The 14511-nt window shown below is 42.6% G+C and overlaps 1 protein-coding gene across 1 annotated transcript in view; it reads right to left on the bottom strand.

Annotated features, from left to right (window-relative positions):
• Window positions 1-14511, bottom strand: part of LOC117524464 (SH3 domain-binding protein 4) — a 58351-nt gene that overhangs the window by 30832 nt on the left and 13008 nt on the right. The gene's annotated exons all lie outside the window — the stretch shown is intronic.

Genomic DNA, 14511 nt, shown 5'->3' with positions numbered 1-14511 from the left:
GGACTACTGAACCTCCCAGTTTGGGCCATGTGGGAGTTCTATCACTGCAAAAATTTGTAGTCATTCCTTTTATAGAGTGCATTTTCCCAGGGGTGGTGGCCAAGCAGTTAGTGCGGTTGTTTCCAGTGTGGAAAGTTCATGGTTCAAACCCCACCCCAACCCATTCTCCATATATTGTGGAGTTGCATCAGGAAGGGCATCTGGTGTAAAACTTGTGCCAAATCAACATGGAGACCCACCAAAGTATAAGTCCCATCTGTCAAAGAAATGCAGTGTGAAGAGTGGCAAAACATTCAAATTCCACCTTTTTGTATTTTCTGTATGTGGAACTCAATTTGTAACAGTGGTTTCCGTGGGGGTGAGTTTAGCTATCGACAGGAACTCAGTGTAGCACATGTGCACACCACAGCCTGCACTGTTACTTAACAAAGGGACTTTTAAATTCCAAAAATAACCAAGATGGACAAATAAACATGTAATGGACACCACATTTTTTATTACTGAGTTCTTATTTTTTGGTTTGTCCTGTGACTCCTGGTAAAGCCCTGTAGTTGTTGTTGTTGGGCACCTGATTATTCAGTATATGAGTTGCAGGACCTCCCAAATTTGTAAAAAAAAACAAACAAAACAAACCGATAACTTAAAGTCCAGCAAAATACAGAATTACCTTAAAGCCTGGTTCACACGACAGGATTTTAAAATTATCTTTAGGTTTCCAAAACCTGAGAGACCACACACGTGAAGATAAAAAATCATGGATCTAACAGGTTTGGTCGTACAGTGTGTGGTGTTCAGCCACACGGTAATAACAACACCACCAGATTTAACAAACGGAGGTACTTTGTGGACTATTTAAAACAGAGGGAAAAACGATAAAAAAAAAAAAAAGGAAAAGGAAAGGCGTTCTTTAAAGAAGTGGAGACCAGCGCGACCTTTCTGGTAAGTCAGAACAGCTGTTTTGATTTTATTTTCCGCTCCGTACGTCCGTCACCTCGCTTTCTGATTGGCTGCACGTCACATTCAGCAGGCTGTGAGCTCGTTTGTGGTCGGGGGACACAACACATGCTGCGATATCGGGCCAAAAAAACAAACATGTTGAATATCCCCGATTTGCGATCGGAGCGCTCCTGATGCCCTTCTGAGCAGATCAGAGCGCTCTTAACCCACCACACACAACAGGAATATCTGATAAGAGTATCTTTGACGTCATCACGATTGTCGAGGCGTCCTTACGATTGTCGGAAGGGGAAGATCGGGTCCGATATCGGCCTAATTATCCTGCCGTGTGAACCCGGCTTAAGAATGATGCCGTGGGATATCATGGTTTGTTCAGGCAGGAACCTTTCTGACTGCATGTGATTTATGAAGCCTTGTTGTTTATCACAGGGTCCTGGTGTCTGCTAAGACCACTGCTGCTTGTGACATGAGAAAGGACTTGGAATTTGGAAAATTCCACCAACAAGCCTCTGAGAAGCCAGCAACAGCAGCCACCAGAAGCCTATGATTGGCAACAAGCCATCACAAGCAACTTAACATGTCTGTCCACTTTGAATTAATCTGCTTGGTAACCTGGTGGTTACCTGTCAGTTTTTATCCCGTCTGCCACATCGGAATGGGCCAAAGGTTCACCTCTCAACAGGATGACACCGGACCACACACCTGAACCATCTGCAAATGTTCTTCAGGGTGGAGGGAGGCTGCTGGTGGACAGATGTTCTCACATTTCTCCAGATGTTTGATTGGGGTTGTGTCCACATTCTCACAACATGGAGACAAAAAGAGCAGAAAACTCAAACAAATCCAACTTTTTGAAGCTTGTTGCATCACAGTCAAGAAGATTCCAGGTGATCGTCTCTGCCAAACATACTGCCGTTAATTCAAGGATCTGTGTGAATTTCATATTCAAATAAATTTGAAAAGATCTATTTTTCCCCTTTAATTAATGATTTAAAAGCCCAGACAACCAGAAAGATGTCACACTACAAAACCAAATATGAGCTCAGGCTTGTTGGCACCACTGCACCGCGTTTCTGTTGCTCGAACAAGAAGCTCCGCCCCTGTTTGAACAAGTCAGTGTGCACAAGGTCTGGATCTCATCTTTTTCAGGCAGCGGGGGAGAAGTCTGACCTCAGATATAAAGTCTGGGTGGTCTTCTGCAGCAGCCCGCTGAAGCTCAGCATGACCCCTCCCAGCCCATGACAACAGAGGGAGGGGCCCCAAAGAAACCAAACAACATGAAAACTGATGTGAAGCTCCACATGTTGCTTGATGATAAATGCCTCTGAGAGGCACAGCAAGCTCCTCTGAAGCAGAGTTAAACTTGCACATGTTCTGTTGGGAAGTTGAGGTCACAGTGGAGAGCTTTGACACGCTGTCAGCAGTCTATTGTGTCATGTGGATTTCAAGGTGCCACAATTCCAACCTTGAACTTGGTGTCACTTTGACAAAGAAGCTGGATTCAAATAAAAAGAACTCGTTTTTTTGGTGTCCATATGAACTGTAATGACACAGGGAACCAGGCTTCAGGACCATTCCAAATACTCCAGTTTGAACTCTGCACAACATAATTCCATTGTTCCTGCTCCAAAGTAAATGTGTGTTTGTTTACACGATAATTTGCCCAGCGATCAAACGGACTTTAAAGAGTGTCAGCCAGAGAGTGCACAAATTAAGGAAGGTAACAAGTCTTTATGTGTATTTGAAACAACTGACATGCAGCACGTGTGACCTGGATCAAGGTGGCCAAATGAGGGCGCTCCAGCAGTGTGTCCTGCTGCTTGACTCAGAGGCCCAATGGCGGATGCCCGGTGGCAACACAGTGACTATCGGGGCCAATTCACACTATGAGCTGAAGTGGCTGACATAAGTAGACTCTCAAAAATATCTGCAAAATGTCTGAGAAGGTTCGCTCCCGGGGCCCTAATTTTCTGTCCTCAACACTGGTCGATGTAGCTCAGCAGAGGGCGATGTTTGGCAGCGGTCCACTGACCATTACTGGACATACGTAGTTCAACTTTGACCATCAGAGAGTGAGTGCACTGTTAGCGCACTTCACTGAGTAGTAGCACAGGTTGGTGGAGCTGATCGTTTACTCAACGTGTGTGATGTCAGGTGATGCAGCCTATATAAACTTAATGTTAATCTGAAATGTTGTTACTTGCTACTGGAGCGTTGTCAAGACATGCTCAAGGGATCCAGAGGAGGTGGTGTGTCCAATCAAGCCTCCACTGTTGGCCGGCAGAGGGGAATGGAGCATTAACTATGTACTGGCAGAAGTGGCATTTTAGCAGGAACATCAAAGATTTTAGCATATTGAAAATTTTTACAAGACCACAACAAACATCTGTGCTGCCCCAATGATGTCCACTTAGCTCCTGCATAGTCTGGCGGACCTTGGCGCTGGTTGATGTTAGTTAGGTGTCCATGCTCCGTCAGGAAATGCTGGGCTAACTGTCAGACTGTGAAAGAACCATAAGCACTGAGCACAGAAAAAAATGGTATCAAGAAGACTTCTGCTGTCTGGAGTTATGGGGACGTGTGATCTAGCAGAATGGCCTGCACTGACACTGCTGCTGGTCTCAGAGGCTCAGTGGCCCAGTGCAGTTTGAATGCCGCACACAGGAAAAAAACATCAAGAGTTCACCTGCATGGAGTTTGCAAGTGCCCCTCACATAGCTTTTCCTGACTGTTACAGTGGAGGAGAACTCTGCTACTCCAAACATTACCAGGTAAGAGGTCCTGGGAAAAATCAGCTGATGTGCACTGTTACTCCACCCACTAGGATAAATAAATTAATTAATAAATAGCACATAATTTACTATTATGCAATTTGTAGAAGTACAATTTCCCCACCCATCTTCATTGTCCGAGACAGTTTAGTGCAAACATCATGATTTTACAATCAACTGATCATTGCCCAACAGGTGCTTTGGGGGACTCAGATGAGAAGGATCCCATAAAATGTGAAGGCTGTGTCACACTGTGATGGATAGAGCACATGGATAAGTTACACATTTAAATATTTCATCCGGTGGCAAAATTGTAATCCATCAAGTTCCAGTAAAATGGTAAATGGACTGCATTGATATGGCGCTTTTCCATCTGCATCAGACGCTCAAAGCACTTTACAATTATGCCTCACATTCACCCCGATGTCAGGGTGCTGCCATACAAGGTGCTCACTACACACCGGGAGCAATAGGGGATTTAAGACCTTGCCCAAGGGCCCTTAGTGATTTTCCAGTCAGGCAGGGATTTGAACCAAGGATCTTCTGGTCTCAAGCCCAACACCTTAACCACTAGATTTAGGGCTCTAATGGACAGATGACATCACATTTCCACTGGCAACATAGAGAGCTGCATTCAAAAGAACAATTTCCAGAGTTTCAAGACGTGTGAGCTGGGGGAGCCGGATTTGAGCAGGATTCACTGAAGTCTGACTGCAAATGTCAATAGATTCTGGTTCGCTTGGGATCATGATACGTGATACTTCCTCATTATCAAGAGAATCCAGAGTGCATTTTGACCTCCAGATAAACACACACCCACGCTGTCTTTTTCTTCACTCGTGGTTAAATGAACAGCTGTGCTACATGTTAATGTGCTGGGAACTGCCCTCTCTCAGCTGGTGCTGAATTCATACCCTGGAGAAGACTGGGCTTCTGATTGGCTTTGGACAATTGGCTGAAGCAATGGACAATCACAGGATTTGAATGCATGAGTACCGTAAAAGTAGAAGGCAAAACGGTAAAAACAAACACGCAGACAGTGGGAAAGCTGTCCGCTCAAAGTTTTGAGCATGCACAAAACTTTTTCACAGACTTGGTGGATATCAGCTAACAAGGAGTGCATTTTGTGTAAGACAGATGATTGAACGTATGGACAGTGTATACCAGCAGCTGCTGTTTAGTGGCGTTTTTAAAGCTACAGTACGTAGTCTCTGTTTTGTTCACTGAAAAAAGCTGTAAACATGGTGCAGGGAGATCAGCAAAGTCCAACAAACTCTTCTTCACATGAAAATGTTTGGTTGGACGTGGCAGCCTGAAGTGAGCTGAGGTGGTCTGATGGTGTCACTCTGAGCACGCACGTACAGTATGAAGGTGGTACTTGGCAAACATTCAGGAACATGTGTGCGAGATGAGCTCAAGATGACACACATGAAAACTCAAGATGTGGGCTCTGGATCCCATCAAGACCAGGCTTTTCTCCCGACATTTAAAAAAAAATGTCTTAAAAATAAATTTGCAGCCAATGTCACCTGAAAAAATGATAAATATCCTGCCAAAAACAACTGAGATCAAATGCATGAAAATGGATATGTGACCTTTAACCTTCAATTGTAAAATGGCTTCATTCATTTTAACTTGAACTCTGCAACAGTGTTGCCAGCTGCAGTTCTACAGCCGTAACCCGGCTCAGAGTTTAAAGGATAAACTGGAACTGGTTTGAACAGGTTCCTGTCCAGTTTGGCTTTGTCTGTCCTCATACTGCCGGATATCAAACAGTGTCATTTAACTGCTTTTACCAGACAGAGAAACAATAAAAGACAAACATTTATGCAGAATGTTTAACAGGCTTCAGATTGTCTATTAAACTTTGGGTTCAGCTCCTTTGGCTTTGATCTTTTTTTTGCCATAGGTCTCTGCTTAAGATTCCGACGGACTCGCGACTGTTTAAACTGTAGACCCGTCTTCACAGGACTTGTCCTCCTGATACTGCAGTCCGGAGTGTGTTCTCACTTCCTGGTCTTCACCCCAGCACATGAATCCCAGTGACACATCCCAAAGCAATTATTCAACGTTTTGAAGATCCAGCTTTCCTTCAGGTAGCGTGGAAACTGCAGGAACACAAAGCTTCTAAAAGGTTTTTCATTATAAACACCATAAACCAGCTGATAGGACCAGAGACATGGGTTTGGGGGAAGTGGAAAAAAGTGTATGACTTGGTCCTCCTCACCTTGTTTCTGCTTAAAACAGTCTCACTTCTGCTTCAAACTAACTTTAGAATGATTTAGGTTTTACCTTTATCATCTGACGGTTAATTTGATTGCTTTGGGTGAAGAGACTGTCTCAGATGTGCTGCTGTGGTCTGAAATGACGCATGCACAGATGCAAAAGGCGGACTGATTTTTAGGGGCAGACCATTCAGTCTGTGACACCAGGACCGCTGCAGTTTGAGACTGAGACCACGGTCCTCTGTCACAAAAGGTGAGGCTGCCCCCTCGTCATTTTCCTCAGGTCTTCCAGGAATGTCCAACTATGAGGAGAGCCCAGGAAAGACCCAGGGCACACCAGAGGGATTAAATTTCCCAGCTGGCTGGGGAATGCCTCAGGATCCACCAGGGAGCATGAAAGGATTTCGTTGATGATTGGGAAGTGTGGGATGAGCTGCTTAGTTGCCACAAAATGAATGAATGAGTAAATACAACACAGCATGCCAAAATTCATCTCTGAAAACATTTTAAACTTGTCGCAGTTGTAACATGCTCCTCCACGAGCGAGCAGCCAGCTGACATCACGCTACATTTCTTTCCTCAGACTGGCTGTTATTGTGTCCTTCCTAGCATCCTTGTCGTTACCAAATGTAGGTCATGGCGTCTGATCGCTTGAATTTCTCTACTTCGGGGCAAAAATTCTAAATTGTTTCTGGACAGTGTGAATTTTGATCATATTTGCAAAATCATACTATGAATCCTTTGTTTAAATGCAAAAGAATAAAATTATAGTGGGGGCCAAAGAAAATTAGTTTTTATGACTTAAATCTGAAACCCAGAAGCCGCACAGCTTTAATAATGCAGCAATCGTAGCTTCATCATCGTATCACATGTAAAATGCAGGTATTTAGAATCCTCAGAAAACAGCAAGGATGTACGTAGTTTAGAGTGTAATCTATTTTCTAAAACAGTTTCAGTGTTTGTTAAACCTGCTGTGTGTTACACAGATGCTTCATGGTGGTGTGTTCTGTATCATCAATGATGCACTGTGCTTTTAACTAGAAGCCGCCGCCCACTTTCATCATATTCCGTGTCTGCTCTTCCTTCCAATCGCTGCAGACTGAGCGTTAATGAAACTATAAAACATGTTGCTGACTACAAGGTCAAAGACGGAACCACGTTCAGTTGATGGCACTAAAAATGTGCTGATGAGAAAACGATGGTGTCCCTCACACTTCTTACAATAGCTGCTCCTGAGCAGGAAGTGAGCAAACAGCAGGAAGCAGGAGGAAATGCCTTCGTGATGAGAGTCAGGCAGGCGGCTGCATTTCCTTCAAAGCCCCGCCTTTGGTACATTGTTCTCATGTGTAACGTGGAAGCAAACAGCGACCCTTAAAGCTGCACAACAGCTGGACTCGCATCAGCGGCATCATCGAGGAACCTGGCCGTTACTTTTACAATGAAACGATTAGTCTTTAATGTGTCACAAAGTGATGGTCAAATGGTCCAAACAGTGAAATGCTCTAAAATTGTTTAGTTTGATTTTTGGTAATTTTGAAAAAAAATGTGATCAAGATGTTGCTGCCAAATCACAGTGAGATTTCAGTTACCTGCAGAATACTGGAGTACCAGGGTCTGCCAGCAGGGGGTGCATGAATATATGCCACATAGTTTTTAACAAACAAAACAGCCTTTGTTTAAACCAGATTAAGGGCCTGATTTTAAGAACATTCCAGATTACAAGTGCTAAATTGCGTGGTTGATACAAACTTTTTTAGACGTTGGCATGGAGACAGTTTTGTGAGAGACTTACAAAGAGTAAATGCACAGCTGATAGCAGGTGGTACTGTGATGGACAGCAGTATGCAAATGAGATTTTTGGCCATTAAAATTAAGGTACGTGCCTTGTGATTTATTATGTACGACCTCTGCCACACAACTGAGCCTGTTCACGCCCTGGCAATTAAAAAAAACCCAAACTGCCCATCCCCACCCAGATATTTCATTTAATTATTACAGCCACAGAATTTTAGGAAAGTGAATATATGCTGCGTTCCACCAGCAGAAAGTAGCATAATTATTCACCACCTTGCTAAAATAACATCGATGGAACATTAATTATTCATTCAGTCATCCATTTTCTGCCACTTGTCTGGGTCACGATGGCAGCAGACCAAGCAGCTCATTCCACACTTCCCTATCCTTGGCCAAGTCCTGTAGTTCTTCCCAGGGGATCCCAAGGCATTCCTAAACCAGTTGGGGAAATATAATCCCTCCAGTGTGTCTTGGGTCTTCCCCAGGGTCTCCTCCCAGTTGAACATGGCTGGAAGTCCTCCCTAGGGAGATGACCAGGGAGCATCCTCAACAGATACTAGAACTACCTCAACTGGCTCCTTTGGATGCGAAGACGAAGTGGGTCTACTCAATAGTCCCTCCAGGGTGGTCGAGATTCTCACCCTGTCCAGGTGTGTAAGATCAGATACCCGATGAAGGAATCTCATATCTGCTGCTTGTATCTGCTGTACTGGAGAGTTGGGGTGAAGGAGCTGAGCCAGAAGGCAATTTACCAGTCTGACCTATGGTCATGGAGTTTGGGAAATGACCAAAAGAACATTAATTAAATGTCTGAAATATTGGATTTTTTTTAATGTTTGTTGTAATAGCCAGCGTATGAGACTCTATTAGCTACAAGTGAAATTTTGATTTGACTTTGATAAATTGTTGCATGTGTGAACCTCACCTATTTACATGTTCCCTCCCAGAATTTTGCGCATTCGGGTGGACAATCTCCAAATTGCAAATACATGAATGCAAATGTGCTAAACGGACAACACATGCTATGTTGTGCATTTGACAGAAGCCATCTTTGTTGTGTACTGTTGGTATTTCATTTCTGTGTAGGCTCTCAGTTGTCCAGGTGGTTTCCATAGTAGAGAAGCTTGAATCTTCTCTACTATGCACTGTTGGTAAGTCAGCATGCAGGTATATTTGCAGGTGCAATTGTGTTTTTAAAGCAGATATTACACATACAGTCCTTTTAAGGTCTCCCTTGTTTCACAGCAGATCCAAGGTAGATCTGAATGTTGATTTGGCAGAATTTTTTTGCACATCACTTTGTCAGAATTGGGGCAACTTTAATATTTCACCCCTGTACAAACTGAAACTGACCTTTTTGTTACCATTTTTTGCTGTTTTTACTTCATAACTCTGGAACCGTCAGTCATCGTCCAAACTGTACCTTTTTATAATCTTTATGGCAAATAATGTGATTTACTTTTCAACATGATTGGAGCATTTTTCAATTTTGACCCCTACTAACTGCAGCGACCACCCTGGATGACCACCACACTCTTTGTGTTGGTCATGGTACACCGAGGCTGCACTGTAAGTGTCGTTTATTCCCCTTAAGTGGTACTGATTATTAGGTCAGAAGTGGCTCCTGGACTAAAAGAAACCTTTGTCCACGTGGGGCTGTTGTGGGTTTAATGTGGACACAGTCCAATGTTGTCTGAAACATTGTTGCAAATACTCCACCAATCTCGCACGTTAAAGCCGAGTTAATCCAGGGTTTTCATGTATCCCATAATCCCTTTCGCGCCAGAGAGTCGCTGCAGTCAAACAACGTAGAGAATCCACATGATGACAATTGTAAATGAATATTATACTACAAAAATGTATTTTTTAAGCTTTTCATCATGTTAATAAGAGACTGCTGCATGATACCCTGAAAACTTGCTAAAACAATTATAACAAATAATCTGTGTCTGCTAGGTTTAATCTGCGTGGAATTTAATAAACTCAAACTGAATTTTAGACATATTATATATTAGTCTGGAACAAAGAGGACAAACAGTGTTGTAAAGAACAATAATCAAGATGTTAAAGAGCAAATTTCACTTTCCCCCAGAACATGATCAGGAAGCGATTGTAACTCACAGCAGCTCCCACTGAAAATAACGGAGAGACAGACTGTGATTCTCACATGTTTACATAAAATAAACACAATAACAATGTCTATAAACCCAGAGAATATATTCACGAGAGTTTTAGGCACAGTATAAAAATTGTTTTATGTTATGATGTTCATGCTGTTGTCTGTGTGCAGCGGTTAAAGTGCAGCGTGATCAGGGCGTCTCAATGCAGTTCTCAATGTTACTGAGATCTCGCAGCGCAGCGACCTCTCCGAGGTTTTACAGGATTTGAAACCTGAAAAGGGCGGATGGTCATCCATCACCGAGCACATACGCCAGTGTTGGACGTGAGATGGGTCAAAATCGTCTTTCTTGCTCAAGTAAGCAGCGCGGTGGGTTAGTGGTTAGCACTGTTACCTCACAGCATGAAGGTCACAAGATCAATTCCCACCTGTGGCCTTTCTGTGTGGACTTTGCATGTTCTCCCCGTGTTTATGTGGGTTTCCTCCGGGTGCTCCGGCTTCCTCCCACATCTAAAGACATACAGGTTAGGTGGATTGGAAACTTAATAATTAGGTAAAACAGATCTCGATCTCAATGGGACTAACCTGGTTACAATTAAAAGTAATATAATCTGAGCCAAATTGTGTTACTTTTGGTGTATTTACTGACCCTGCAACCTCCATAAATATGCAAATCAAGTCACTGCTGCTATGGAGACCCCCCCCTCACTGACATTACCAATCTGCCAAGTTTGGAGAAATGGTGGCACATGTTCAGACAGACGGACATCTCGATTATATCACTGGGCAACAGTGGAAACAAAATGTTTTGCTCTCACAAAGACAGTGCGATAATGACACACACACACACACACACACACACGGTTCCCGGTTCAAACACCACATTACATGGAGAAATGTGGCAGGGGTGGAGTTGAGTCAGAAAGGGCATCCGGTGTAAGACCTGTGCCAAATCAACATGCAGATCCACCTTGGACCCCAAGTGAAAACAAGGGAGCAGCTGAAGGGCCTTAATTACTATGGATGGATGGATGGATATGAATGTGTGAATAAATGGGGATCAGACTGCATTAGAAGATCCTCAAATTTAATGACTTTGCTCAAATCAGGAAGCAGAAGCTTCACTCAACATCTCCATCTCGTTTGTTGTTGCTGACATTTGAAATGTTCCTGTTTTGTTTTCATTGTTGATTAATTCGCTGACGAGCGTCAGATAATGAGGCCACAGCTGACTGGTGCTGAATTTCCCAGACTGACTGAAGTGGACACTTTTTGTTGTTTCACTCAGGCACGAACACAAAGAGTCTCACACTGAGTCAACAGTGATGTGGCCTCGAGCGCTTGGACACAAAACGTCAGTGTGTCAAGTCCTGGAGAGAGGCAGAGCTACACTTCAACATACACAAACATCAGAGAAACTCTCAACGCAGTTAAAGGAACGACACCTTAAAGCATCCACAGCACACGTGCGCGCACGCATACACACAAGTGTGTATATATATATATATATATATATATATATATATATATATATATATATATATATAAGGGTGTACAGTGTCTACAGTATGTCAAAAATAAAAATATGACATACTTAAGGTGCTTCCTGACAAAATTGTTCATCTTGATGACAAAATGTTTTGTGCAAAATTTTATTTCGATATGACTATTCTAACCACTGCCAAACTGATGGTCCAGGACTGGATACCAGAACTGTGTCTCAGTTGCAGAGGTGTCCACCTGAATCGAGAAAGGGAAGAGAAGGTGCAGGTTTCTTTGTATCCACTGATTAATAGCAGATGGGGTGAGTTCATCAGTGAAGTCACCTGGTGGAGTTGGTGGATACAAAGAAAGCTGCACCCTCTTTGCCCTTTCTGGAGTCAGGTGGACACCTACACAGTTGGCAGTAAGACACAAACTTTGGTCCAGTTTGAGGAGATGGATCAAAACGTAGGGACTTCTAGTGATGTCTGTCATACTGATGTGGGTGGAGGTAATCCATATCTGTTCTGGAACTGGTTCAGGCCTACTTGTGTAACTTTGGGCTCCCTGTGTTTTAAGTTGGACAGAAAATGTCCTGAAAAATGTCTAAAACCTTTGTCCTCACCCTGCCTCGTCTGTGAAAGTTACTCTGAAGTGAAGAAAAGTTTGAGAGACGAGCACCAATGGGACTGTCAGAGTTCTGTCAAATGTCTGCAGACAGACCTTCAGGCTGTGTGCACCTCAGGCTACAAACTAATCTTGACTGAACATCGAGCGGCAGCTCGCTCTGCAGCATGCAGCCAACTCCGGCTAATAAACACTGTATGCTAAACAGTTGAGGCAGCAAACGACTGCTGAAGTTCAACATCACAAATACGCGAACTTAACTGACTTATCAGACAATAAGTCTTATTTTTCATTCTCTGCAGCTACGAAATATCAGAGCTGCTACGTCCTCAACCTTCTTCCTAATATAAACACACCGATGTGAAATGTCTGCAGGAATGAAGCCAAGAGGAATGTCAGGAATGCCGGATCCAAATGAATCCCCGCAGCCCCCGGGGGAGGGGGTGTAACTGTATCTTTTAACAATGAGGATGCTTTAAAAGGTGAGTGAGCTTTCATCAAGATACAGTGTTCATTATTACTTACATTATTTATATATATATATATATATATATATATGCTCCCCCCCGCCACACACACAAACATCACAGACCAATCAAATGCTGTCCTTTCACACCAACAATCTTGTTATAACATGTTTACAGCTGACAAAATAACACTCAAATATTTCATATCAGTTGCTGTATGAGTCAGTTCTGTCCACAAATGTGATGAGTAAAATAAAAAAGTAATTTATCTTTGAAAAATGGTGCTTCAGTTCCATGCAACAAGAAGCAAAATGAATTTACTGGGTGCATTATTTATACTTCAGTTCCATGCAACAAGAAGCAAAATGAATTTACTGGGTGCATTATTTATACTTCAGTTCCATGCAACAAGAAGCAAAATGAATTTACTGGGTGCATTATTTATACTGCGTTAGTGAGCAGAAGCTAATGATCTAATTAATGTTATTGTACAAGGCACAAACCGTGAATAAACTGCTTCTTGTTCCATTGAAGAAAATGCTCATAAACATGCTAATTAATTAAATGTTTGAAAACTCTCTTGTAAAACATTTGTAAAAGATAAGAGCCTGACCCTACAGTCACATTAGCTAAAAATGTGGATGACAAGCATTTGCTATTTGTTGCTTGGTGGGTATTCCAGCGTGTGACCAGGTCGCATTTACATGGAATTAATGTGCTCAATGCTTGATAAAATATAAAGAACTGAAATCAAATACTGTCATGAGTTTTTCCACCGTTTGACTGCTTGAAGGAACCAAAGTTTGCTTGATTTGTTTCAATTATACGTCTTTCACAATGTTCCTGTGGCACTAGTCAGCATGCTAACATCTCTGTAAGATGTCTTGTAAATCACTTCAGGTTTTATCTAGTTTCAAAAACATTTGTTTTTAGACTTAGAAGTCTGTATTTCTCACTGTTACAAAAGGCAAAAATACCACACATATTAGATTTACATAGAAATACAGCTGTTTGGAGTGTGTTCCACCATCTGGGATTATTTTGTTTGAGCAAACAACCAGATGATGTCACGCTGCCCTTTTACTCAGATTGGCATAGTCGTGTTATAGCTCAGCATTTGCATAAAATAGACTTCTAGTTTATTTTGGCCCCGCCTAGCTGACCGTCTCTGGTTACTGCATAAGGACCACTCTGGCTGAAAATGGATGGCAGGTCATCACTTTGCCTCTGTCACCTGTTGCTCATGTGACCGTAGGATTATTTTAGCCTAGCTGAGCTGACGTGTTATTGCTGTTTATGTTGTCTCACGCAAGTCTTGTGCCAAGTAGTCTGAAGGTTATATTCCTTCTTTTATTCTACAGCATAATCTTTCAGTCTGAGAGCTTGATTTCTTCACTTTACTCTCATGGTCCTGTCACACCTTGAGGATTTAGCCAGCGTATGCCAACTGCATTAAAAAATGCTGGGATAAGTTCAATAAGTTAAGGGTAAGTTTTTTTTATAGGTTAAGAGCACGTTGAAGCATGCTGAAACATGCTGACGCTCGCTGATGTTCATCCTGATAAGCTGAGCTCCTCAAAAAATTTTGGGCATGCTGAAAAATTTCAACGCATGCCAGCGTATGACTCGCATGTCCCGCACATGCTGGACTTAAGTTGTAAGGAAGTTATGTGATTGTTGACGGACGTTTCTTGTAATTTACTCATAAGTCTAATTATGTCCATTAATACTGGCCACTGATTGGCTGAAGGCTGCGGTCCTCATGCAGAATGACTGTTTCATTCACACATGGAGTAAATCTGACCTGTTCATTTCAGTCCTATTCACCATCATGGATGGGCATGAATCCACATAAAGCTCCTGATTTTTGAAAATGACCTCAGAAAATCCTTTAATTCTTGGCTGGAAACAGCATTTTAAAGCAAGTCCCTCTGTGGTTTTTCTGCTGCAGGTGCATTTCTCAGAGGATGCGAGTGTTGCGCGCTCTGAACACACAGAAGTGCTGTAATAATTTAAACTTTTAAAGTGCTGTCACTGTGGTGTGATCATCAGATGACCTGATCGATCAA

This window comes from Thalassophryne amazonica, chromosome 14 (genome assembly GCF_902500255.1).
Source record: "Thalassophryne amazonica chromosome 14, fThaAma1.1, whole genome shotgun sequence".
NCBI lineage: Eukaryota > Metazoa > Chordata > Actinopteri > Batrachoidiformes > Batrachoididae > Thalassophryne > Thalassophryne amazonica.
Note: the sequence above shows the minus strand (reverse complement) of the source record. Positions and strands in the feature narration are given on the sequence as shown.